The 25,324-nt window shown below is 37.0% G+C and overlaps 2 long non-coding RNA genes across 2 annotated transcripts in view; both read left to right on the plus strand.

The window, feature by feature from the left end:
• Positions 1–2,083, plus strand: part of LOC106889159 — a 38,317-nt gene extending 36,234 nt beyond the window's left edge. Inside the window, exon 3 of the long non-coding RNA XR_001412264.1 lies at positions 979–2,083. This is a non-coding gene — a long non-coding RNA (uncharacterized LOC106889159). The remainder of the gene's footprint in view (positions 1–978) is intronic.
• A 1,028-nt stretch (positions 2,084–3,111) lies between these two features.
• The window catches only part of LOC106889156, a 33,757-nt gene continuing 11,544 nt past the window's right edge, over positions 3,112–25,324 (plus strand). Inside the window, exons 1-3 of the long non-coding RNA XR_001412263.1 lie at positions 3,112–3,169; positions 15,046–15,252; positions 21,376–21,480. This is a non-coding gene — a long non-coding RNA (uncharacterized LOC106889156). The remainder of the gene's footprint in view (positions 3,170–15,045; positions 15,253–21,375; positions 21,481–25,324) is intronic.

Raw genomic sequence — 25,324 nt, forward strand, 5'->3', positions numbered from 1 at the left:
GGGGGGTATGTAGAGATTTTGAACATTTGGGTGAACCTGTGTATGTCAGTTGTATTCTACAACTACTGTAACAGGAGTAACACTGCCCGATGATGTGCTATAAGACAGATGATATACTGTGATTTCTGCATTTCCATTTTAATTGCCATGTCTATGATCAGTTGAAGTCAGTGGAAGACAAAACCAGAAATTATGATCCTCTAGCTGATTGAGGAGAGAGTTCAAGTTTGGGGTTCAACTGCTGGACCACAACTGTAGGTAGCTTCCTGTTTGCTCCTTCAGAAGGCTTAACTTCCAGAAAAAAATAAAAGAAGCCTTGTAAAAACTTAACCTCAACTAGCCTTGAAGTTTTTTAACTTATTCTTCCCAGGCATACTTCATTCACACAAATTTGAAAAAGTGTTTTAAAGATAACATAAAGTAAAAACTATTTGGCAAATCTCTTTTGCGTAATGTAGGAGCTTCATTTCTGCACATTGTTTTTCTTCCATTATTTTCTTTCTTCTGGTCTCAAATGGAAGAAAAAAATCAAATGTATTTCTATTATCTTTTCGTGATTCAACTCCTCATCTTATTAACATACCAACTGCATTAAATGTTATTCACATTGGTACTTTAGCTTAAAAGCTAGAAGCTCAAAACATCAAATAAATTCTGAGCTGGCAGACTAGTGCAGTGATTTTTCCAGAGCTGACTGTACTGCCACCACACTAGGTATTCATTCTCTGCTGAACATGAAGGAGTAAGGTTTTTTTCATCCTGAGATAGGCAGGTTTCCTGTGTAGAGAAGCAGAAGATTAGTTTTCTGCAAATTTTTGTGGGAGGGTAAAGAAATGGATCCTAACACCATTCTCATCGTATTTTTGTAAAGCTTTCAGCCGAAACCCTGGAGAATTTTGACAGACAGTAGCAGTAGCAGCACTTTGTTCTATCAAGTTTAGATATTTACAAAACATATCTTTTCTCTTCTGTTTTTAGCACAAGAAGAATGGGCCACAACCCGTTCCAGCCTAAAGGCACCACCTCCAAGGTCAGCCAGAGGGGGTTACAGGGAACACCCCTATGGTAGATATTGAAGGTCCTCCTCATCTGTGACCTCATCTCAAAGACAATTAATAGCCTGTGGTCTCCACATAAACAGCAACAAGACAAGTAATAGTCCATTTCTTTTCTATCCTAGGGATTACTGCTCATTATTATCCTATGTACTACTTGTATTTCCTATAACATTGGAGTGACATTGGCATTAGTATTATTTTATAACACGGACTTAAAAAAAAACAGAGACAAAAAAACCTTTGGCAAGCGTTGTCTATAAACCATTCAAAGATGATGTTCTGTTGGTTGTATTCATTGCTGTGTGTAACTTAGAAAGCATGACACTGTTACAGATCTTGAGTCTCTCTACATACTAGCTAAGGCTGAGTTTTTGTTTAGGGTTGCTGAAAGACTGTAATATGATTCTTTTTTTTCCTTTTATTTTTCTTTTTTTTTTGAACCGGACAATAATCAAGCTGTAGATAAGATGTTTTAACCTGTCTTTTTTAATATATGTTAGTTTAGATTAAGATGTTCGATATTAAGTTTGTAAATTTAATTTTAAATGCTGTTTTAATGGGGTTGAAAACAAGCAGCTACTGTATGTATGTAGCTAACTGAATTTGTTCAGTGTTTTAACCTGTATTTGTTAAAAAAAAATCACATAAAGTTCCATGTGTAAGCTTCTCTAAATAGGAAACCATAATTTTGTCAAATATGTTTGCCATAATTTGTCAATAAAGCTGAAACCTTTTGTAACAAACTAAATTTGGAATTACTTGTTTTCTAGCTTTAAATGCCTGCTTTATTTCTTTTTCAAGAGATGCCTAAAATGTTTTTTATATAAAAATTACAAAAATGAACCCAAGCCTGTTTTAAGATTTTTTGTGTAAGACTTTAAAAGTTGTATTAATAACTTCTGGTTGTTAAATAATTTAAAAGTTAACAAACTAAACTGTTACATGAATCATGGTTAGTATCCACTAATGTATAACATGTTAATGGAAAAAAATGCTTTAGAACAATAAATGGATTTTAAACTATCCTCTAAGCTTGATCTTGCTAAACACAAACTCTGATTGACTTGTTTGTATTAGCATGTCTCTCGTGAGAATGTAATGGAGTTTAAAGAGGTAAGATTACCACTTACCACTGTTAGACTGTCTAAATGCTAGTTCTTCAACCTTTGAGTTTCCCCGCACATTAAATATCCCATTCAACATGTAAGCATTGCATAGATTCACCTATTTGTTTTCACTCAGAAGAGTGCGTTGACTGCATTTTTTGTAGTATACAACAATTTGTCTTGATAAACAAATCATCAGTGTCACTGCCCAGTTGTTGGTACTCAACTTCAAAAACTTTATTTGTAATTTTCAGTGCTAAATATCATCGCCCTTGAAGGCAGTTTAGAGGGCTGATATTTCTTTTGAGACTATCAGACTTGATGGCTGATGATTATTAAGGAAATATGTCGCAGGACTCAAAGGATGACTAAACGTTAAACAGGTAACACTAATAGTAACTCTGTAATTTTGAGTATGCAACAGTTATGTTAAATATTCTCAGTTATTAAGTTACTGATAGTTAAAAAAGTAAACCTACCAAAAGATAACAGATAGGTATATAGGCTATTAAAACAACTAATTAACATTAACTAGTGACAACAAAATTATTCTACAATATATAACCCTCAAGGTAATAAACAGAACTAAAATTAACAATAATAGTAATGCAACTCTTGCTAACAACAAATATATAACCTAAATTTTGATGAAATGAAAAAAAAAAAAGAACAGAAGACTTGATGGTAGGGATGCCAAAACTGTTAATCCTTTAAATACAGTCTTTTTGTTTACAGTGGCTTTTTGTCAATGTGATTGGTTTACTTTTTTGATGAGAATAAAGTACAGGCCTATTGCTGTTCAGTTTGTGAACAAAATCTCTTGCAGCTGGAGTTGCATGCTGGCTCTTTTTGAGTAGTTTTTGAAGCGTATGTTTTGTCGTTGGAAGTGTTAAAAGTGGACGGAGTGGGCTGCGTGATGGTCACACTGAGTTTATTCTGTCTCACTGTTTCAGGGACGGGCAGGCACCGGAGAGCCAAGCAGCAGATCTGCTGGGAAGTGGTCAGGTAAGCTCTGCCACATCTCAGGGGTTTTGGTTGTTTTTTTCCTGTTTCTCATTTTATCTGTGCGTTTGCTTTTACTAACCCGCGGAAACATATTCAGCTAAAATTTTAAAATGAAAGAATTCTTTCCTGCAGTGTTTCCCTGCGTAGCAGGGTAATGGCAATCAAAGTATTTGCTTTTATATGGTATGATACCCTTCATTTAAATGAAAGAAGTCTTGTGATCTAGCCTTATAATGGTAAATATGGGAATGGTCCTGCAGAGCACAAGAGCCAGTGTTTATTAAAAGCATGCCTACATTTTGGAAACAAACTGTTCACGTGACATGCAAAAATACAATGCTGCCTTACCTTTCCTCCTCAAAATATTTATCGTTTCTTCATATGACAAAAGTATCTATAAAGAGACAGGAATTTTGCTATATATTCATTTGCTTGGTAGGTTTTTCTTTTTTATGCTTTAGACAGGGAGAGACATTAATTGTCTTACCATGCAACGGCATGGATGAAGGCATAACTTTCTATCTTTCTACTAAATACATTTAAAGATAAAGGTGTATCTTGGATAACCTTCTTATATAGACTTCAGATTATGTATGAAATTTTTGATTAAAGACAAATGTCATTGCTGGAAAAATAAAAGAAGAAAATCAGCTCAGATACTTCCATTCACCCATAAGTGCCAACCTAGCCACAACACAAAAAGTGCAAATTCTCTTCCTCTCTCATTGTTAAACTAGATAAGAGTTAATTAGCAAAACTGATGATGTTGCACAGCAAATGCACAATCCTGGACACGTTTACTACTCTGGCATCTTCTCCCCTGATTGCGGTCTGGCTGATTTAATGGTTTCCACCTATTGGTGTATTCAATGGTTACTTAGAAGCCACAAGTTCCGTTGTATAACAGGGTATAAAGGGCTTAATTTTCCCCTCCAGAGGGTTGCCTCAAGACCTTTAAAAATGAGTTTGATTTATGTGCTAGAACCACTCTACAAGCCAAAATGATATAACACAGCATTAAGATTTGTCTGCATATTATAGTCACATCAGTGTGAGTGCACAACTATAGCAAAAAGCTTCCATCCATCCACCTTGCATGTAGTTAGACAAATGTGCTTCAATCAGTATATTTTATGTCTATACAGATAAGAAAACCATGCTCCACTGCTATGAATACAGTTTTGTACTGGTATAACTGTGATTATGGATTATTATACATTATAGATTTTACTATATAGGTATTTCAGGAAACGCTCCTATGCCTTACTGAAATGATTAATTACACAAAACTGTGAGCAGATCATACCTGATGTGAGATCCAGGGCAAAGTACATAAAATTAATTTCTCACTTGTGCATCAGATTTTTATGTGAGGGTAAGTAGTGTGAACTCCTTGAGGATGGACACCAATAAATACAGCTTTATAGCAGAGCAGTGTCCTTTAATATTATTGTCTCAAAGTTCATTTCACATCAATTATTTGTGCAGGTTAAAAAAATGCAGACTGCGTCAGTAAAATGATACATTGTGAACTGTTTTTATACAAGAATTATTTAGAAAAAGTACATTAGTAAGTCAGTGCAAGCAACTGTTTATGTGAACATTTGTTCTACTGATTTTCAGGAAATTAGTATGATGTTACCCATGACTTCATGTGCCGTTCTGTGCGAACTACAAAGTGTATTTCAAATCACTTTCTGAAGAAGTCTTACAGTTAATCAGCTATGTCTCACTAAAGAAATCCACTTTATGAATTTGTGAAAGAGTAACAAGGGAGTCTGGTTATTCTAATTAGCAGTCATCTTGAGGTCTTCCATGAAAAGCTGCGGTGTATTCTACACATCCACCAGTCAGGTCAGCCATAATTCCATGAAAACTCACATACATCATCAGAAAACACAGAACTTCACCTGTGCTACAGATGATTCCAAGACACTAGTCACCAACTAAACATTTTCTTTAGATGAATTCATATATCAAGTGGTTTTGTTTGTAATAGGAAGAAAAACTAGTATTGAATAAACAAGGAGTAAAAAATGTTGGAAAAGAGAACAAGGGTTGAAAAAGCAAAATTTCCATTCAAAGATTTCTAAGATTTACTTTTTTTTTCAGTTTGATATCTAAATGAAAGTAAGATTTCTAAGATATTTTTTTTTCAGTTTGATATCTAAATGAAAGCAATGCGCTAAATTTTCAGTACTTAAAACTGTCAAATATATTCTTTTACATAATAGAATTTTACATAATATTATTATTTATTTTACATAATATACTTGCCCCATCCCTGGAAGTGTTTAAAGCCAGGTTTGCCCCATCCCTGGAAGTGTTTGAAGCCAGGCTGGATGGGGCCTTGAGCAACCTGCTCTAGTGGGAAGTGTCCCTGCCCAGGGCAGGGGGGTTGGAACTTGATGATCTTTAAGGTCCCTTCCAACTCTAACCATTCTATGATTCTGTGATAATTACACTGAAATATTCATAGTTGTACCTCTGCAGCATCAAGAAAAATATTCCTTTTCATTGTTTTCTTTTTAAAATGGAGTTGTCTATTTTTGAAATATTCTTTGCTTTCATAAGATAGTAGATGACTCCTGGGTGAAAACCCTTATTGCCCTAAATAGGTAAGCTATTGCACTATAAATGCAAACAATTCACATTCCAAAAATTATTTGTTATGAGTAGAATCAATGAGCCAGTTTCAAAACTGTTGATTTCTGGAGGTGGGTCATGCAACGTTTGAGAGCCCACATTGTTGGAATGGCGATCCCATAGTGGAGTGGATTGCACACTGATGGAATATGTAGCTTCATGTGTTACACTGACACAGCTCCACTTGCTGGAAATTTAGTCTGAGAGGAGGGAGCAATTTTCAAGTCCAGCTAGGATCAGAGTAGGAAGGAAGCACCAAGGGGCTGAGAACATTGTCACTTGCTGGAGCAGAACCCACAGAGCTGCACCACCAGGGACAAGCTACTGGAAAAGTAACAGATGAGGAAAAATGGCACTACTGGACTATTTTGTCTAGCAGACTTGTTCCATGTGTTCAAGAGCCATTCTAACTGAAAAAAATTAGATATCTCTAGAGTAAAAACCTTTATCAGAAAACGAAGTAGCAACATATAACTATTTCTTTCCTATACAGCTTATCTTACACTCTTTAAACAAGAAGATCTTAAATCTTCATATGAATAAATGAAGAACCTTAGGAAGTACAGCACACCTGATCTCACCTCAAAGGATGTTGACAATGTTCTTCTAGCTCAATGAGGTCCTCAACCTCCATTCAGAATAATGGAGCTATAGCCATAAACCTAGGAGATGTTCCTTACTGCACCTGCCCTATTCGGTCTATAACCCAGCAATAATTACTCAATTCTACTTGAACGTGGGCTGACTTCTAATCCCAGTAACACCCATGTCAGTGGAAGTGAGAGTGCATGTAAAACAGATTACTGGGTCTATGGTGGTGCTGAAGGAAGGGATGGTCACCACACAGAGCAGGCTGGAAGAGCCCACGTCTCCCTAATGTGAGGGAGCTGCCAGACCTCACCCAGGACTAACGGACTGAGCTGAGTATCTGGAATTTAGTAAAGTAACCAAGTTACCATTAGAATCACGATAATGAACATCCATGAGTTAAAAGTCTGAACATTTTATAATGAGAATATGGATTTATGGTAGTCCTCATGAAATATCATCCAGGATTATTATCCGAAGGCTAAAATCAAGAACAAGTAAGCGATTTATTGTGTTCAAGTAAAAACCAATTTGGTCTACATTAGTGATGTATTTCTTTCGTGTTTAACAGAAGTGTTGTTTTGTGCACTGTCTTTCTAGAAGTCCAAAGTTTTGCAAGTGTCAAATAATGCAGTTACAAAATTATAAATGGTGGTGATGGAGAGTGAGAGAATAAACAAAACATCAGAGAGAAAAAGTCTTTGTTATCAGCTGAAAGGAAAATGTACTCCATTAAGGAAGAGAAGTCGTAGAAGGTTTTCCATATTGTATTGTAATATTGCAGAAGCAAGACAAGATTATATAAAGATTAAATAGGGACATCACTGGATATTGGTGTTCTCCATGCAGCCTACTTAGAGACACCTCACACTGTGTAAACTTTGCTGTTACATTTCCTTTCTTTTATGGAAGAATACTATCTAAAATGAAAAGATAACTGAGAAACTCTACCTGAATTTCCTAAGCAGCTACATATTTTGACAGAAAAATTGTTTTCCTGTAACATTGTGAAACAAATACCAAATCTAACCAAAATTATAATCTTCCTCTAGAATCTATTTACTAACAATGTTCTAGCAGAGATGTTAAAGAAATAGTATTTTTTTCCATAGGATTACCTGAATTCTTTTATAATGCTGTAAAACTTCAGCAAATGGCTCAAGATTGCAAGTATTGCAAGAATAAGCTGTTTGGGAAAAATATTCATACAGTCAGAATCATAGAATAGGTTATAAATGTACCCTATGTCACAAAGAATTCACTTATCCCTATATCAGAACATATGTAATTTTAGGGTTCAGGAGGGCACTGTTCATTTGTAGATGCATTTAATCAAGGTAGGAATCAAAAAAAAAAAAATATGTTACTAAGAGATGACAAAGTTTTTACACAAAAATCCCAATAAATTGAGTTTACAAAAATTGAAAAGGCTAGCTGTAATGTCAAAAGACATGTCAAAAGATACGTCAAAAGAATGAAGATCATATATGTTGCTATTTCAAGTCACCGTTTCTTGTTAACAGATTAACCAAAGTACAAAAAGAACCCTAAGTAATAATTAAAATCACAGAAAAAAATTGAAAAATATTTGCTAAACAGAAAAACAAGCCAAATATCTTCTGAAGTTTCTTGTCCTCCATTAAAAACTTCGATGCAATCTATGACCTCCATTAGTCATTAGAACCCAAGAGTTATCAAAAAAAGTATCATGTTATCCATTTTACTGTATTAGTCTATGGGGCCAGAAAAAGCACACAGGTAACTTTCTCAGACCAATTACAGCTTCAAAGATGATCACTGTCTTCCGCTCTGTTGTCAGCTAATTACAGTTTCCTAGTCATTATTATTGCTCATTGGGACCTGGATGAAACCTTTGAAATCATTAAGCCTTTCCTTTTTCTTCAATTGGTTTTATTTCTGGTCCTGTAGGTTAGATGCTAACATTCATTTGGAGACATTAAGGAAAATTATTCCCACTGAAAGATTTGCTGATCTACGTAGTTATTAGGCAAATTATGAGCTTTGCTCATGAATATGCTGATACCTTTTAGTGAAGACATGTTGTCTGCTGTATTTATTTTCTGAAACAGTGGAATATAAAGATGACCTGTAGCTCCCAGTATGAGTACTGGAAAGATTTTGTGCCCTTTCAAAATCTCTGGTTGACTAATTTATATTATAACCCATTTTAAAATTGTTGAAATACATCTCTAAATCATGCATATCTGCAACAAAGACTTCATTCTCGAACAGAAGCAATCCGTCAACTTAAGCATAAGAAATGCAGGTATCGAAACTTCTAAAAACATATCACTGTTTTGAAGGTTTGTTTTCCTTTGATAAATCCTAATAAAGAGTTGTGTTTAGTACTTATTGAAAGACATAAATGTTCCTTTTCTTAAAATAATTTAATTAACTTTGAAATCTAGGATGCTTTACCAGAGAATGGCAAGATTTATTGAGAAAGCAATTTCAGGCTTTCATATTTCAAACCTGTAAATCAGAAAGAAGGTTTATTGGAGGAAGATCACACCCATGCTGTAATGGTATAGGTCATCATTCACATATAAAAAGGAAAAAAAAAAAAAAAGAAAAAAAAGAAAAAGCTGTGCAGTTAATTTTGTAAATCCTGTGTATGTCCAAAGAATTTTTCAAAATGCTTTATAGAACCGACAAAAACTTTCTGATAGCTTTTAGCAACATTTGGGTGTACAAGGAGGATAGTGGAAATGCTTGAGTGCCCTGAAAAGAGTAGAATTAATTCTGAAAACAATGTTTCTTGGTTCTTCGTGTTGCTGCTGTACCCTATTGATTTAATTGAGATGTAGTTTCTTGTAATACAGTGTTATTATAAAATGTGAGAATGCTTACTTATATCATGTCTGACACTGTTCTTGCCATGCTGGATGCAGTAGCTGATGATGGATGGCTTACTCGCAGGAAAACAGTGAATATCTCTTTGCTATGCCCTTTCATTCCAGGACCTTCACACCGTGTCAGCACTAACAGGGCAGCAGTGCAAACTGCTGAGCTGCTCAGTTATGACTTCTTACCATTCTGGGTGTTTTGTTTTGTTTTTTTTTCTTTACTTCTGCACAGTAAACGGAACAAGACGTGATTATTTTGTCATGGTTTACTATATTCACGTATGACTCTATATTCATTGCTCAGCTAATAACTCTTGAACTCTTAAATTTCTTCTTGAACTTTACATCAAACCTGTACAATCACTGGCAAAGTTCAGCAGAAGGGTCTTGCCCATGCACCTTCTTTCTTTTTTCTTTTTTTTTTCCTTTTTTTCCCCTCTTCTTCCTAGACAAATATAATTGTTCATATACCTACTGTAGCTGAAGAGGTAATCAAGGACACTCTCATTCAAATGAAATGCTGATAATATAGGACTTCAAATTAGTATTCTCAGAGTATTTAAAATTGATCAGGTTATTTTTTTAATTCTGTGCAGTATTTTGAGCATTATGTACCTTTTCAATGTCTGTATTAGAATCCATGATGTAAAGATACAAACAATAGACAGGAATACTCTATTTTGTTGCATTCCAGTTAAGTAAAGTAGCTTTTTGATGGATAATTCAGTCCTGCAAATCTTGCTCGGATTTCATGCATTAAAAATCCATGCTGACATCAAGGAATGAAAAGGGAATATGAATTTCATTATTTGATCTGAGGTAAATTTTTTAATTTAATTAAATTGGAAGAGAACATGCATCTGTTAGGGGCTGAATTGTGTCATTGCAGCTGATGTTCTGCTTAGTAGACAGTGTGAAATAACTTTGACCCAGGAGGAGTATTTCAGTTACAGTACCAACGCCAAGATTCTGCTTTTTATGTCATCAAAACTAATTTTCCTCTGTGCAAGAGAAGAATAGTTAGTTAAAGGTATTTGCATGGGACTGTCACTGCCTCCATATCTCAACTTGGCAAACAAGTTCATCCCTTTATGGTTGCCACCACTTTATTTTCATGGAGTGAGAACTAACAAATAGATTTCTCGAGAAGGTGCAATACTTTACATAGTCTTTACTGACAGCATGACTGAACGTATTTGCAGATCTAAGGCCAAAATGGGCTGCCCGCTAGACTGTGAAGACCTGTGGGATACATGCTCCAGGGAGTCTAGTGCTCATTTAAAAGAAAGGAAGACAGCTATCTGTTACTGTAACACCAAGAATGCTGCCAAGCTCTTATAAAGCTTGAAGAGCACCTCTGGAACTTTAAAAAAATCCTGCATAGAACTCAAAAGGCTTACTGAGGGAAACAGGTGTTTTAACCTCTGCCTTGTAATGGAGAATTAAAAAAAACAGTGAAGCTGAATGATTTTGCTAAGGTCACTCAGCAGGTCAAAAAGAGGTAATAAAGTGCAATTAGCAAAGCAGCAGGCAAAGGTAAGAAATTGCAGCAGGAAATGAAACACAGGATGTATTTGGAGCTGATTTGTTTTGAGAATATCACTTGAGGCCTTCTGCACTTTACTAGCCAGCTGGATGGCTAGTAGAAGAAGCTAGCAGAATGTGTGTGTGTGTAGTAAGCATACATACCTATGCAAAATTTACATTGAAGAAGCCTTTTATTGTCTTTTTTCATTTGCATTATAGCTGTATTTTTCTGTATCTGCATCACCTGTTGCCATGGTAAGTTTCTCAAGCTGTATGTCTTTGATGAACAAGAAATACATCTCTAAACAATGAAAAGGGCTTGAGAGTCCTCATAATACCCAATGCCTTCCCTGTAGCACTGAGGACAGCAGGATTAGACCTTAAAAAACCTATATGTTGTTAAACCTTATAGTGCTTACAGTTCTAGAAATAACAGTTCAGTATTAGACGATTTTATGAATAATTTTAGACACAGAGTTGGGGTTTTTTTTCTACTTTGGAGTCAACTTAGCTAGATTAATGGAAAGAAGAAACCTGGCTTTGTAACACATAGTCAACCAAAAATAAACCTAAGAATATATTTAAGTATCTAGAAGTCAGGTTTGGGTTTTTAATATAAAATAATTTTTATATCATGTTCTTCATCTGGACTTGTTTGGATGACTCATTCTCATTCTCAACTCTCTTAGACAAAACAGAGAACTCCAAAATAAGCTAGACAAGTTCAATCTGTCATGCCTCCGTTTCTCTCATTGTATTGTAAATGTACTATTGGCAGGGGTGGTTATACTATCTAACATTCAGATCACCAGCATTTTTTATAAATGCAACTAAGTCCACTCCAAATTAAGTTTTTCATGATGTGTATCTGCTCAATCCAAGGATTTTGCCCAAAATGCCAAAAAGTTCAGAAAAATAAAAGAGTTTGGTCATTTACAAAATAATAAAAGTTCCTCCTTTAACAGCAAATGTCTATGAAAGTATATATAAGTGTTGTGGTACACTCTAGTGCTGTTTTCTCATGCATAAGAGTGTAAGAACCTTTGTCAGACCACGAATCTCTCCTGACAGGTATCTTTTTTCTGTCAGATCCAGAAATGGATGCTTGGGGTACGTGGTGGAGGGGTATAGAAAAAATAGAAGCTCTCTCTGTATTCAGAAATTAAACAACACCAGAATGATTCTATCTTAGACTTGGTCTCCCCAGTGCCCATATTTTTAACTCTTGCCCAATGTGCAAATAGACAGCTGTGATAATGTATAAGGGTTGTATACCCAAATAGGCTATTTATTATCTGTGGAACCACTGCCAGACATTCCCAGGTCCTGGAGTCTGTGTGGTGAATTGGGTTACAAGAAAAGTGGAGGGACTTTCATGACCAAACAGCTGAGCTTGACTAAAACAGAGGAATGGATTATATTCTCCTTCAGCATCTCTACAAGCGGAATTTTGCGGGAGGGTAGGCAGATTGCTCAAAGTAAAAGCCAGCTGATGCTGTATTTCTTGTTGTTTTGAGGCCTTACAGAAAATCCTGGGATCTGATTGGTGGGCCCAGGTGAACCTCATGAGGTTCAACAAGAACAAGAGCAGGGTTCTGCACCTGGGCCAGAACAATCCTTGCCATCAGTACAGACTGGGGGGTGAGGTGTTAGAAAGCAGCCCTGAGGAAAGGGACTTGGGGGTGCTGGTGGATGAGAAGCTGGACATGAGCAGGCAGTGGGCACTTGCAGCCCAGAAGGCCAATCCCATCCTGGGCTGCATCAAGAGGTGCATTGCCAGCAGATCCAGAGAGGTGATTCTTCTGCTTTACTCTGCTCTGGTGAGACCTCACCTGGAGTGCTGTGTGCAGGTCTGGAGCCATCAATATAGGAAAGACATGGACCTTCTGGAGCGCGTCCAGAGGAGGGCCAGGAGGATGATCAGGGGGTTGGAGCACCTCTGCTACGAGGACAGGCTGAGGGAGCTGGGGTTGTTCAGCCTGGAGAAGAGGAGGCTGTGGGGAGACCTAATGGCAGCCTTTCTAGTACCTGAGGGGGGCTACAGGAAGGCTGGGGAGAGCCTGTTTACAAAGGCCTGCAGTGACAGGACGAGGGGAAATGGCTTCAAGCTGGAGGGGAGCAGATTGAGATTGGAGATGAGGAGAAATTTCTTTACTGTGAGGGTGGTGGAGCACTGGAACAGGTTGCCCAGGGAGGTGGTTGAGGCCCCATCCCTGGAGATATTCAAGGTGAGGCTCAATGAGGCCCTGGGAACCTGGTCTAGTTGGGGGTGTACCAGTGACTGCGGGGGGGTTGGACTAGATGGCCTTTGAAGACCTGGACAATTCTATGATTCTATGATTTTCATCAGAATTGCAAGTGACATCATCAGGAGTTGTGCCTGACTATGCAAAGTGTTATTGAAGGTTAGGTATTTAAAAAATCAAGCATTGGATTTCCCAGGTTATGTGACAGTGATCAGTGGTTAATTTTAACTCAGAAATATAATAATAAAAATGTCACACTGGTGAGGTATTCGCATACTATTGCCAAAAATGGCATGGAAAATCAATGGCAAAATTCATAATTTTGTCCAAAAAAATTAAGGATTTGAATAGAGTTAAGCAAATTAATGAAAGACCGACATATTGAATAATGAGGATAAAAGATGTGAATGAAGAGAAGATACATAAGATGAGGATACTGAATAGCTGTTCTTTCAGTGCCCTTTCTTATGCATGAAATCCAGCAGAACAAAAAAATTAACTCAACCATTGTAAAGACTACATCAAGTGTATACGTGAAAGGAACTGAGTTACTAGCCCATAATTTATATTTATCTAACTTAAGAGCGCTTGTCTTACTTTAACCATTTCTTTTGCAAGCCTGATGTTTATATCTCCGTAATACTTTCCATCATAGAAAAATGTCTCCAAGTTTATGAAAGGGTTTACACAGTTTGCAAATTGAGGGTTATTGCAATTTGTAACAGGAACTTACTTTCGGGAGGGGAAATTCTCCTGAGGGTCCCAGAAATTACTTGTTGATGCTTCCATGAGAATCTGATTGTTTTGGAGAATATCATGAGACATCCAAAAACTTACATTTTGCCAACTCAGTAAATTTGCTAGAAGCTATGCAAAAATTCCCGTACCCCACTGATCAGAATTTTGTTCTTCTATGGATATTTACCTTAGTGTGGCATTTGGGGAATTATTGAGCACATTCATGACCTACTTTCAAATACCTAGCTTTTGCCACTGCAGGTACCCAGGGTACCTATGCATTCAGTGGAGTCATCTTTGTTTACAGAAAATAATTCAGAGTACCTAAACCAGGTACTCTAAAACAGTCTGGATGTACCTTCTCTCCATTGGCTGGTTGAAGAGACTAACTAATGAATTTTAAAAAATACCTCCCCTTCAGCCTTCAAGTTTCCTCTCGATCCATTGATTTTAGTAAGAACTGATTTTAATTAGTCTCGCATAGACCTGATTATGTTAATATTATCAAGAAATGAAACACAACTCCAACCCAACCTGTTCTCACAAGTTCCCATTCTCATCTGTACCAGCACTCAGAAGTAATTTACTCAGGATGAATATAATTACTCTGCCGTATTATCTGCATAAAGAATGTGGGTGTTCATAAAATTCACTGCCACAAACCTCCCTTTTTATTGCATTGATAAAATCATACTCTTACTACTGTGCACGGACCATGAGCCTTCATCTCAAGCAGATGATTGCAGGTGGAGAAAAGGTATTGAAGGCAGCGCTTCTTAAATTTGTAGCCTTATAAAAAGTAAGAAGTTAAATGAGAAAGCTAAGCTAAAGTGATGTCACCGAAGTTTCATGCAGTAACTTTACAAAAAAATTTTAAATGTTCAAAAAAAATTTCAAAACTAGAAATACCAATATTTAGGTTGTTCCCTGACCTCATTTTTGCTCTGTTTTGCACATTCATTATTTTAGAGACCCTAAGCAGATGATCACATGCTCTTCCATTCTACTTGTGTTTCTTGCAGGGAATGGGAGTGTGTCAGAACTGTGTAGCAAATTATGTTGTTATTTTTTGCAACTGGTTTATCTCATAGCTTGCAGAATTTGGAAGGTAGTGTCTTCCAAGAGTTTTCCGTCATCCAGACTAATCTTGTGTCACAGAGAGCTGTGTGAATCTACATAAATCCTTTAAGCTAAAATATTACTGTAACAGCTAATTTTCTGTTGTTCATTGAATATGTCTGCCCAACTTTATCTTGATTTTCAGATTTTCGGAGCCCTTAAGGAAGTTCTGTACCTTTTGAATGGTGTTCAGAGAATCAAGAGTGTTCAACATCATTTGCAATAACTCAGTGGGATCTGAAGGACTGAGCCTCTGGTTGGGACCCTCCACTGCCCTGAGTTCTGGACCTACCATTACCACTGTCTCTACAACATCAGCACTCAGACTTAGGGTGATCTCCCAGTCTATCAGGTGAGCTGTGGTATTTGTCTATAGGTTTCTAGTTTATGTCAAATATGAGATAATTCTGCTTACCTCAGCCTGCAAAAAATAGGGTTATTTTCAACTCACTCACCCTATTTTTGCCATTGGAAGAAAGCTCATACACCAATGCCTATGCTGCATGTTAATTTGCTACAGTGTATTTTGAGAATTTATCTAATTCTTATGCTCTCTCTCTGTGGTAAAGAAATATAATATTTAATCACCTTTCTCACAGAAGTAACATAAAAATAATCATAATATATTTGTGCAGTATGTTGAACATATAAATAGTTTTTTTTAAATGACCAATATTTGGAGAAATCGTCTCCCCTTGGGATGAGCTAACTCATTCTGATGGCCATGTTAGAACCAAATTTTGCAGATTCTGGGGATTTTTGCTCTGTTATCCAGTTGTTCACCTAGAAGAATCTTGATACCTATGTGAGCTGTTGTGAACATGCACTGAATAATGTTTATTAGGTTCAGTTACTGTGGTATTGTTGCTACAAACTATGGACAATGAAAACCTTTAAGAAAGTAAATAAATCTACACCAGTGGACATTTGGATGGAAAACAGTAAAAAAAAAAAGATTCATACCACTAGTGTTATATTTAATTCAATCTCATGTCCAGAATGAATTAGGTCTTGTGGAGACAAGGGTAGCAAGGGGTCCCATAAGTAAAGGCTATGTCCTCTTGGATATACTAAAGAGCATCATCTAATTACATTGGAAAGTATAAATCTAACATTTTCTAAATCTTCCAAACTAAATACTTATGTGGAAGTTATGTTTTCCTTTAATAAGCTTATTTATATCCATGTGTCATATAAAAATAGTTATTACATTCAGTTGTCAGAAATGAACTTGTTTCTTCAGCAAAGAACATGTGAAAACAAAGACCACTTTCAGTCTTTGTTGATGGTAGCTAGCAACATCCAGAAGGCTTCAGGTAACGAGCAGAAGTATCAATTACTAATGTGTAGTTACTGTATGGGCTGTTCTGGCAGATTGGGCACATGGCAGCAGAAACACCTGCCTCAATCCTGTACACACCATCACTTCCCATACCTCAGGTGCGACCACAGTCCTTCCCTTGCTCCTTCTGACTGTACCTCAGAAAACAGACCTGAAGCTTAGTCTCTTGCACTGCAGAACAGCACAAAGTCCTCTAAAGGATTCCATTCCTTTTCATCATGTGTTCTGAAAGTCATGACTCATGACCCTTTTTTGCTCATGACATTCTTGGATTTACTCTCTGAAAAAAAAATTAAAAAGCTAATAAAGCTAATAAAACTATGCCTTGCTTTAGATTTAGATTTTTCTCTACAGACAAGGAGCTAAAACAGTGTGTCCAAAAGCTATTCAAACCTAACACATCTCTAGACTTGAGAAAAAAAATCAATGTATTTTCCAAGATTCCTCCTAGCTAGAGCTGGAAATAAACCCTAGGTCACGGTAGTCACACTCCAGTTTTAAGTAGGCTGTGAGTGAGAGAAATAAATGGGTGAAAATATGCAGGTTTCTTAAGGGTTTACTTAGATTATAGTTAAGTGTGTTATCACTTTGTAAATAGTAATCTAGGGCTGTTAGAAATGTTTTTCACATTTTAGCAATGTGGAATAAGAAGATTGATGCCTCTATTATTATTTGTGCTTTGCACATAACAAAAGGAAGGAGAAGGGGGAGGTTGTTTGCTCTGTATCACACAGAATGCTATTCATCAGAAGCAAAATGCCTTTACTTATAGCCTAATCTCCTCATCATTGGACTACATTTCCTAAAATGAATTAAAAGTGGCACTTGGAGGTGGGTGATCATTTTCAATCTTTGTCAAAATAAAATGACTTAATGTTCTTGAAAACTCAAATTAGTGATTCCTTTTGGCTTGATAACTTCAGATTTTAATAAGTGAAAAAGCATTTCAGGAGGGCGGAAGACCCTACTCATATTTCTAGCAGGTGAACAGAAATCTGTGGAGAAAGGGAAGTCTGATTTTTCCTCATCCTGAGCAAGCCAGAACTTCGTAGTAAAATACTGAGGTTCATCTGCTTCCGTGCCTTCCTTTGCATTTTCTGACTTTCTTTTTTTTCAGCTGCATATATATGTGCATATATACTCAATTCAAGTCCAGAGGGCAATTTAGCCCTTCTTCAGGTATGCCAAAAACAAGTGGGATGAAATGCCCTCTGCTCCTGAGAAAATGAGACCAGCTGCCTACCATAGATTATGTAGCTGTCTTTTAGATAATTGAAAGTGGGTGAAATTAACTAAACTTTGAAGGAACAGGATTTTAAATTTCAGTTGTGGGAGGTCCTCACATCAAAAGCCATAGAGTGTGTGTATCGTATCATATCATATCACATCATATCATCATATCATTAATTAAATTGTGTAGAGCCGTGGGAACACAAGAGTTGACACGGATGCTTGTCCTTGGAGTTTGAAGTAAGCCTGTTCTGTGCCCAGTGCTCTGCTGTGGAGCAAGATGTTGAAAAGTGGGCCTAGAGAAGCACAGCCCAGTGCACAAGAGCTTTGCTGTGGTAGAACAGGAGTTCAAGGCCTTCTCTTTGAGCTCCCCACGTGCAGCATTCACTTCATGGAAACTGGCCGATGGAGTTTCCCAGAAGTGGATTTCCTGTACTATAAACTTTGCTCATTCTTTCCTCTGGTGGCTTTGTTGATTAATTACTTGTTTATTAAAGAGATGGGATTTGCTCAGGAGAAGGCAGTTCTCTTAATAACCCTCAACATTTTCAAAAGATAGATTAGAAAATTCCACCTTCACTTGAGCACTGAAGACATAGTTTTGTTTCCAGAAGTGCTGAAAACCTGCAGCTTTCACTAGCCTCAACTTCAGGTTGTCAGAAATCAGGAGTCATCACTGGCACACACAGGATCTAAATACCCTTACCCTAACCACCAGTTTTGAACTTCTTCTCTTGCATTTTTATACAGACACAGTGGAAATTAATATATTACAGATTTTGAGACAGGCAGCTAGTATTAATGAAAGGCAGAGAAGTACAGAAGATGCATATATTAGTGTAATATTTCACTAGTAGCTTGAACTGCAGCTGGAGTGAGCCTACTTTATTTTTCTAAAAACATTCCAGATGGCAGGGGTACGTTGCTGTACTCACGCAATATAGTAATGAACTATGAAAGCAGGTAAGCAAATAAGAAGATAAATGGTATAAGTATATGCATTTTTCTAATGGTAGGTAGAATTAAATGTTGGAGGATATTCAGCCTGAATATTAAACACTGTAGTCAATACTAGTAATAAATGCATTAAGGTGTTAGTTAGTCATAGATCTTACTGGTGAGTTTTGTAGCTACATCTGCAGCACGTAGGTTCAGGTGACTAAGCACTCCTTATAACACTGATGCAGAGATAACTAAATATTTAGTTAGGGCTGGATCTAGCCTTAGGCTGTGTGCTGAACTCTCTTTTCTCTCAAAGTCAAATATTATTTTTAGCTTTTATTGATCTGACCAGCTACTTCCACTTCGTTTCCGGTCAAATGTGCTTCTCCCCCTCTATGTCTAAACTGACCGACCAAAGAAGTTGTGTTCTTCAGACATGAAATGGTTTTTTATTACTGAGGTCCACAGTGCAGATCATTGGAAGTTATGTAATGATGTGAAAGGACATATTATTGAAAGACTGTCAGGAGACAGGAGTGTATCAAGCTTCTCAGAGCATCTGCCTTGCCACTCATGAAGAAGTCAGATGACATTGCAAGAGCAATTCAGTGTTTAATGCATGCACCTCTGGTGGCCACGCTCTTCCACAGCGCTGGCTGGTGCAGTATCAATCACAAAGTCTGTAGCATAGAATTTAATACAGGAGTTTTCCATTAAAGAAGTTAGCTGTTGCAGTCCACAGTGACTTTCCTTCTAGCTCAGCTTGCCTGCTGAGGACACAGTACTTTGTCCTTGAGCAGGCAGGATTGCTCTCATCTTCTTCTTCCCACTGGAGCACAGAGAAAGCAGAGTGTGAGTATGTATGGAGCAATGTACAGCAAACGAGTAACTGCAACAGAGGCATATATTATTACTGGATTTTTTTTAAAATGTAAAGCAATAATACGTGAAAAATAAAAGCAAGCCTGTAACCATCCCGAAATTCCCCTAAATATGCAGTAACACCATAAAAGATGCCTTTATTTACTACAAATAATAAAACTGTAGCATTACACTAATCAAATTCAGATGGGTTCAACTGCATAATTTGCAGTGAAGAGGTGCTTATGAAACACAAAATGAACTCCAGAATGAAAGGTTCATTGCTTCCTAATCAAAAGCAGTCAACGTTAAACACCAGCCAGTCAGGTGATAAGTTTGTCATTTCTCAGTTGCACTCTTGAAGGGAAGTTGCCAAGGAGGCTTGACAGCCTTTAAACTTCACAGAGCATTTTTCCCCTGTTTCTGAACATCGTGTTGATCTACAAAAACTCCTGGGAGGGTGGGAGGAGAGGCAGAGTAGCAGCAGTTCTAGTAAAATATATTTGCAGCGATGACTGTCACACAGAGTTTATGGTGTGAAAAAAAAAATGTGTAGTTCCTGAAAAGAAATTTTCACCACCCTTCGTCTGGTTCTTTCTTGTCTAATTGTGTCCAGGTACTTTGAGGGACTGAGGAGTGTCAATGATTAATTGCATAGGTGTCAGAGAAGTACAAGCTTGTAATGCATCATTAAAAGCCAGAGATCAGGGTGTCTGAATTAAAACAGGAAGCTCTGAATGAATATATTTCTGCTATATATAATTAACAGCACAAGCCAGAAATCACTTACTCTCATACTTTGGAACAAAGGCAGTTCTCCACTGAAAACGTATTTATAGTAGCTTTACATTGCTCTCTACAGACTTAGTACAAAATGGAGAGACACAAATAAATATGCACCGAGGCAGTGACAGAGAAACATGCCTCTGCACTGTTCTTTTCTTTTAATCAGCATGAGCTCTGCTAAATAGGGGAAAGAATTATGAGTAGGTGGAGGGTATCTGGGTTACTGAGGGCAAATCACTCTCAGGGGAATGACTTTGCTATTTGAGCTGCAGAGTCTGACCTTTATGTGACTTGGGATGAACAGGTCTTCTCTGTTTTAACCCAGCATGAACCCAGCATGCAAGGCAGCCAGCCTGAAGTCACTCCAGCATCTTTCCCTGCATGAAGGTCTGATTTCCCCTCCTTTGGCACTTATACCATTGTCCTGGGAGAATTCTCTAATGCTGACTAATGTCTTCTATTTCACATCCTCAATTGTAGGACCCTGTAGGTATTTCAATAATTTTTGGTACTGGTCCCGTTTAAGCTTCTGAGGTTCTTAAATTGCTTCTAGGAGTTTATTTGTCTTGCAACTTAGGTTATAAAAGTAGTTCCATAAACATTAATTGAACACCCATTAAGCAGTATGGCTGTTTGTTTTGGGTTGATAGAGAACATAAAGCTTCATACCCTGTGGTGGAAAACAATTAGATCTGATGATGAACGCGCTATTAAATATACCATTTCCAGACTTGTATCAGTTTAACTTTAGAAAATAGCAACCAGCTGTAGCCAAAGCATGCACAAGTGATAGAAAGTCATATTTTAATTGTCATGTCATAGCCTGTTATAAATATTGTCGTTTCTAATGTTTTATGCTAATGACAGTGACTAATGGTAGTCATTATCTCCATTCATTCTCATAAAAAATTTCCTCAAGAGAGGACGATCATAACTAGAATGCTGTTTAAAATTAAACTGTGTTTTTCTAAAATAGAGAACATAAAAAACACTTAAATACCAAGAGGTTGGCTAGCTAATTTATTTTGTTTTGAGTGTGTTTGACAACTACAGCTGTTGTTAATTGTGCCATGAGTTGAATGAATATTCCTTTTAGAAAAGTTTTTGTCATACTAACATGTGTATGTGCGTCATGTCTTCATATGGTCTCTGCAGAGTGGGGTAAGAGGTGAACCTCATCGCAGGATACCTGTGGCCAGGAAAAAAAAAAAAAAAAAAAAAAAGTGATGCCACCCCTGTAGAGCCTTGATATTAAGAACATTGAATTTCCTCATCCATTTCTTATTTCAGTTATGAATTCTGCTTACTTGACAGGTACAGAGTACTTCATTATGTGCACGACCAGAAATGCTTAAATGGATGAAGCAGCTATTTACATCTGATAGGAGCTAAGTGGGACACTAAATTAATGCCAAACAAGTGAGTGCTCATTTTAGTTTCATTATAAATGGCTGCAGCACAGCAGTAATGTGTTGACTCTCATGTGCTGACAAGTTCTATATTTCTTACAAACTTCCCTTAGAGCTCAATGTGAAAAGACAAGCTCACACTCTGCATGATGAAATTAGCAGCAGATGCATTAATAATTGAATAAGGATCTCTGGAGACACACCATAGTTCAGCAGGAGAGTCAGTGACTGGCTGGTTTTAACTATATGACTTTTGTCGTATACATATATAAATATATATGCACTTACATAAACCCCCAAGTTAAGAGCTGCTGCCCATATGTAGCCTTTGGTATCAAATCCTCTTCCTGCTTTTAGAAGACCTTGCATGGTTACATTTGGCAGGTCCACGAGCAGATTGCTGACCATTAATCTCAGCAGTGTATGGCCTTGCTCATCCCTCCTTCCCCTGTGATTGTTCTCAAACTTACAGCTAAATTCAACACAGTCCCTTATGAATTTGTCTCCAGATGATGAGTAGAGTATGAATGACTGAAAGATTTTCATTGTATTCAAGACTCTTGACATAGACCTCAGCATCTGGAGTTCCAATTGAGTTGAAACATTTTCCTGAAGTGCAAAACCCAGCTTTTCTCAGAAAAGCATCAAGATAACTGTACTGTCACCTTCACTTCGTCCCTGTAAGCAGCTGATGTCCTTTGAACCCCAGGCATTGCAGATTTACAGGTTTAGGAAATAAAGGAGCTTGTGTATTTTTGACAGTAGCAAAGGAAACAAGACTTTGATTTCCAGAAAAACTTGCTTTTTAAAGATACCGCCAAGGCCATGATGCAATTCCTAATACTTAAATTATGATCATTCCTCACACCAAGTATTATGCTGAGAACACATTGACAAATAGTGTGACATCTCATAGACAGCAATACCATTGGGATAAATTCTCATGGGCTTAAAATCAGCACTTTATTGCACTAGCGCCAAGAAAGTGATATGAGTTTGAATAATCTGAAAATTTGTCGCATGTAGAAGAGTAGCAAAATTTAGCACACTGTTACTAGATTAACTCCACATAGTTTTCAGCTCTACTAACTGTCCATGCAGAGTTCAGTCACTGGTTTCCAGTTGCACAGGTTGAACTGACCTCTGTGCTTTGCTTTCCTTCAGTTACACGTTATTTTATAAATCTCGGGATCTGGTAGACAGATAAACTTAAATTCAAAATATTTATCAGTGTATTTTCTGGAGTTTCATCAACTAAAGGAAAGCTAGTTATAACCTTAGGCTTTCAAATATATTTCCATATTTTGAATAAGCTATAATATGATTTAATAAAATGGTCTTTAAAACAGTGCTCATTAGTATAAGTACAGAGTTCAATTCCTTCTCCTTAGATATGCAACTCTTTTTATTCATAACAGTGGATACGTTGTTTATTCATTAAGAGTTCGGCATCAATCTTGTCCTAATTGAAATATTGGACTTGAAATCTTTTTAGTATAAGAAACATTTAAACGGGTTCTGTTGTCACTTGAAATAGTAGATAAATCCCAGAGATTCATATTTGTATAACAAAATACTATTTCAATCTATTAGACACCCTTGAAATAACCTGCAAGTGATTCAGCTGAGGAAAGAAAAGTACATTTTTTTGCTTTGTGATGTTGGAGCACGGTGGAAATGTTAGATATCAGAGAGTATCAAATGAAGGAGTAAACATGCTAAAAGAATACCCTGATTTCAGCATCACCTCCTCTTTTGAGGTACTTGAAACAAAGATGTGAAAAGTAAATTGGATTTACAGATACATTTTTAGTGGAAACATGTATAATACAATACATTTCATTGCTGTTTAAAAAAAAAGCTCATGTTACCGACATCTGAGTTTTTAAGGAAAAGACTAAATACATAAAAAAGATCATGTACTACTGGATGAGAAGAATATACCTGAATTGCACAGACCAAAGAGGAATAAAGAAGCTGTATTGATGGGGAGGGGGGAAGAGAGATCACAAGTCATTAAATATGGCTTTATGCTTCACATCTCTGTACAGTGGGTTTAATCCTATTAACTGCTTTCCATTCATTCTGTTATTCCCATGGAATAGGATTCTAAGTCTGCTCCAGGTTACTCATGAATATTATGCAGGCTGGTAACTTCTGTATCTCTTGTTAGCGTGTACAAGGCACATCAGAGGTGCCCCTGTTTATTCTTAACATCTGAAGTAATCACCAAATTTCACTACTCCTGTAAAGCAAAGAGATTTTTTTCTAAAGCTTTCTAGTGAATGAATAAACCAATGGCTTTTATCCAGGTTTTGCAGGTCACTGAATGTTCAAAACAGCACAGCAAATTAAAAGAACCCCTCTCTTTTGCTATCATGGCAATTTTGCACTTGAGTATATGAGGATTTGCTAATATAAAAGCTATTGAGGAAGATATGGAGTGATTTTCTTCGAGCACTGCCTTGAAAAGTGGCAATAAATGTTGCATTTCAAATTACAGCTTTCCTTGAAATGTGACTTCATTTAAAAAAAAAAAAAAAAAAAAAGAAAAAAGAAAGCATCTTGGGCACCAGGTTTTTGTCACTTGGTGACTTCCAGTCAGAGGTTAACCACTTTGAGGTAAAAAGATAATTGCCAGGACAGTAACATCAGCAAGAAATCAAGTGGCTCCTTTTTGGTTTATGCCTCCCGACCAATACTGATGCTTCTGCAGGCCAGATTTTTTTTTTCCCCTTGTATATTCACAATCTTCTAGTCTTCATACTTTTCCTCAGTTGCCCCTTTCTCTTACTATTATTGTGTCTTTTCTGAAATGCTAGTGTTTAGATGTGCCAATGGAATAAGTTGGCAAGTCTGTTGGTAATCCATTCATGTATTTGTACTCTAGTACAGATTTCCCAGAAGAATAAATCATACCTGCAAATAGATGCGTGAGCAGGTATATGAGAAAAAAAACCCCAACCACCTTTTTTTACATTTTTTTGTGAACTTGAACACGGTTGTGGAGAAACTGGGAAATGCTGCACTCTCCATAAGCTGTCTGATGGGTACAGGCTCTAGGAATGGCCAACAGAGCTGAAGCAGAGCAAGATGTTGCAGCAGCAAATTCTTGCTGCTAGAAACAGGACAGAATAGCATTTCTTTCTTTGGGAGATCTTGGGATGTCAGGCTAAGTATGGACAGTGTCCACAGAGAATCCTAGCCTACTGTATTCAAGCAAAACAAATGCATATAGATAGGGTCACTCTGCATATCCCAGTTATCCTCTAAGGGCTGTGATAGCTGTGCTGAGCTGGCAAGGCTAAAAATTCAAACAGTCCCAAAAGATTGTATTTGGTTTCTTTCTAGTCCACCCTGAGAAGAGGCAAGGGCATTTTGCAAGGGCAAGTGCTTCCATGTATTCTCTGTAAATCATCTTTCAATTTGGCAAATCAGATGGGATGCTAATTACATGGAGCGATACAAGCTTTTGCATAAAATTAATACCCCTTCATTCATCCTAGCAAGCAATACCATAATTCTGCTTTTTCTTCTGCTGCTGTTTGAGAAAGTAGGAGTTACTTTTCTGATGTCCCATATGAGAAGCACAGCCTCTTCTGACCACAGAAAAAGGCGTGATATTTTTACCAGCTCTTTCCTTCTAATTTTGAATCTACTGAAAGAAATTTCCTCTCCCACCATGGTCTTCATCAGTTCCCTAACATTCCTTAATCCAGTTACTGTTGTCCCGTTCTTGCTTACCTTCTGCCTTTCTGGTAATGTGTGTTTGCTGACTTTGGAATTAAATGTATGTTTTGAACTTCAATATGCGGAAATGCCTAAAATTGGGCACTAACTTAACACATGCAGTT

The sequence above is a fragment of the Calidris pugnax genome, unplaced genomic scaffold (assembly GCF_001431845.1).
Source record: "Calidris pugnax isolate Ruff unplaced genomic scaffold, ASM143184v1 scaffold105, whole genome shotgun sequence".
Taxonomy (NCBI): Eukaryota; Metazoa; Chordata; class Aves; order Charadriiformes; family Scolopacidae; genus Calidris; species Calidris pugnax.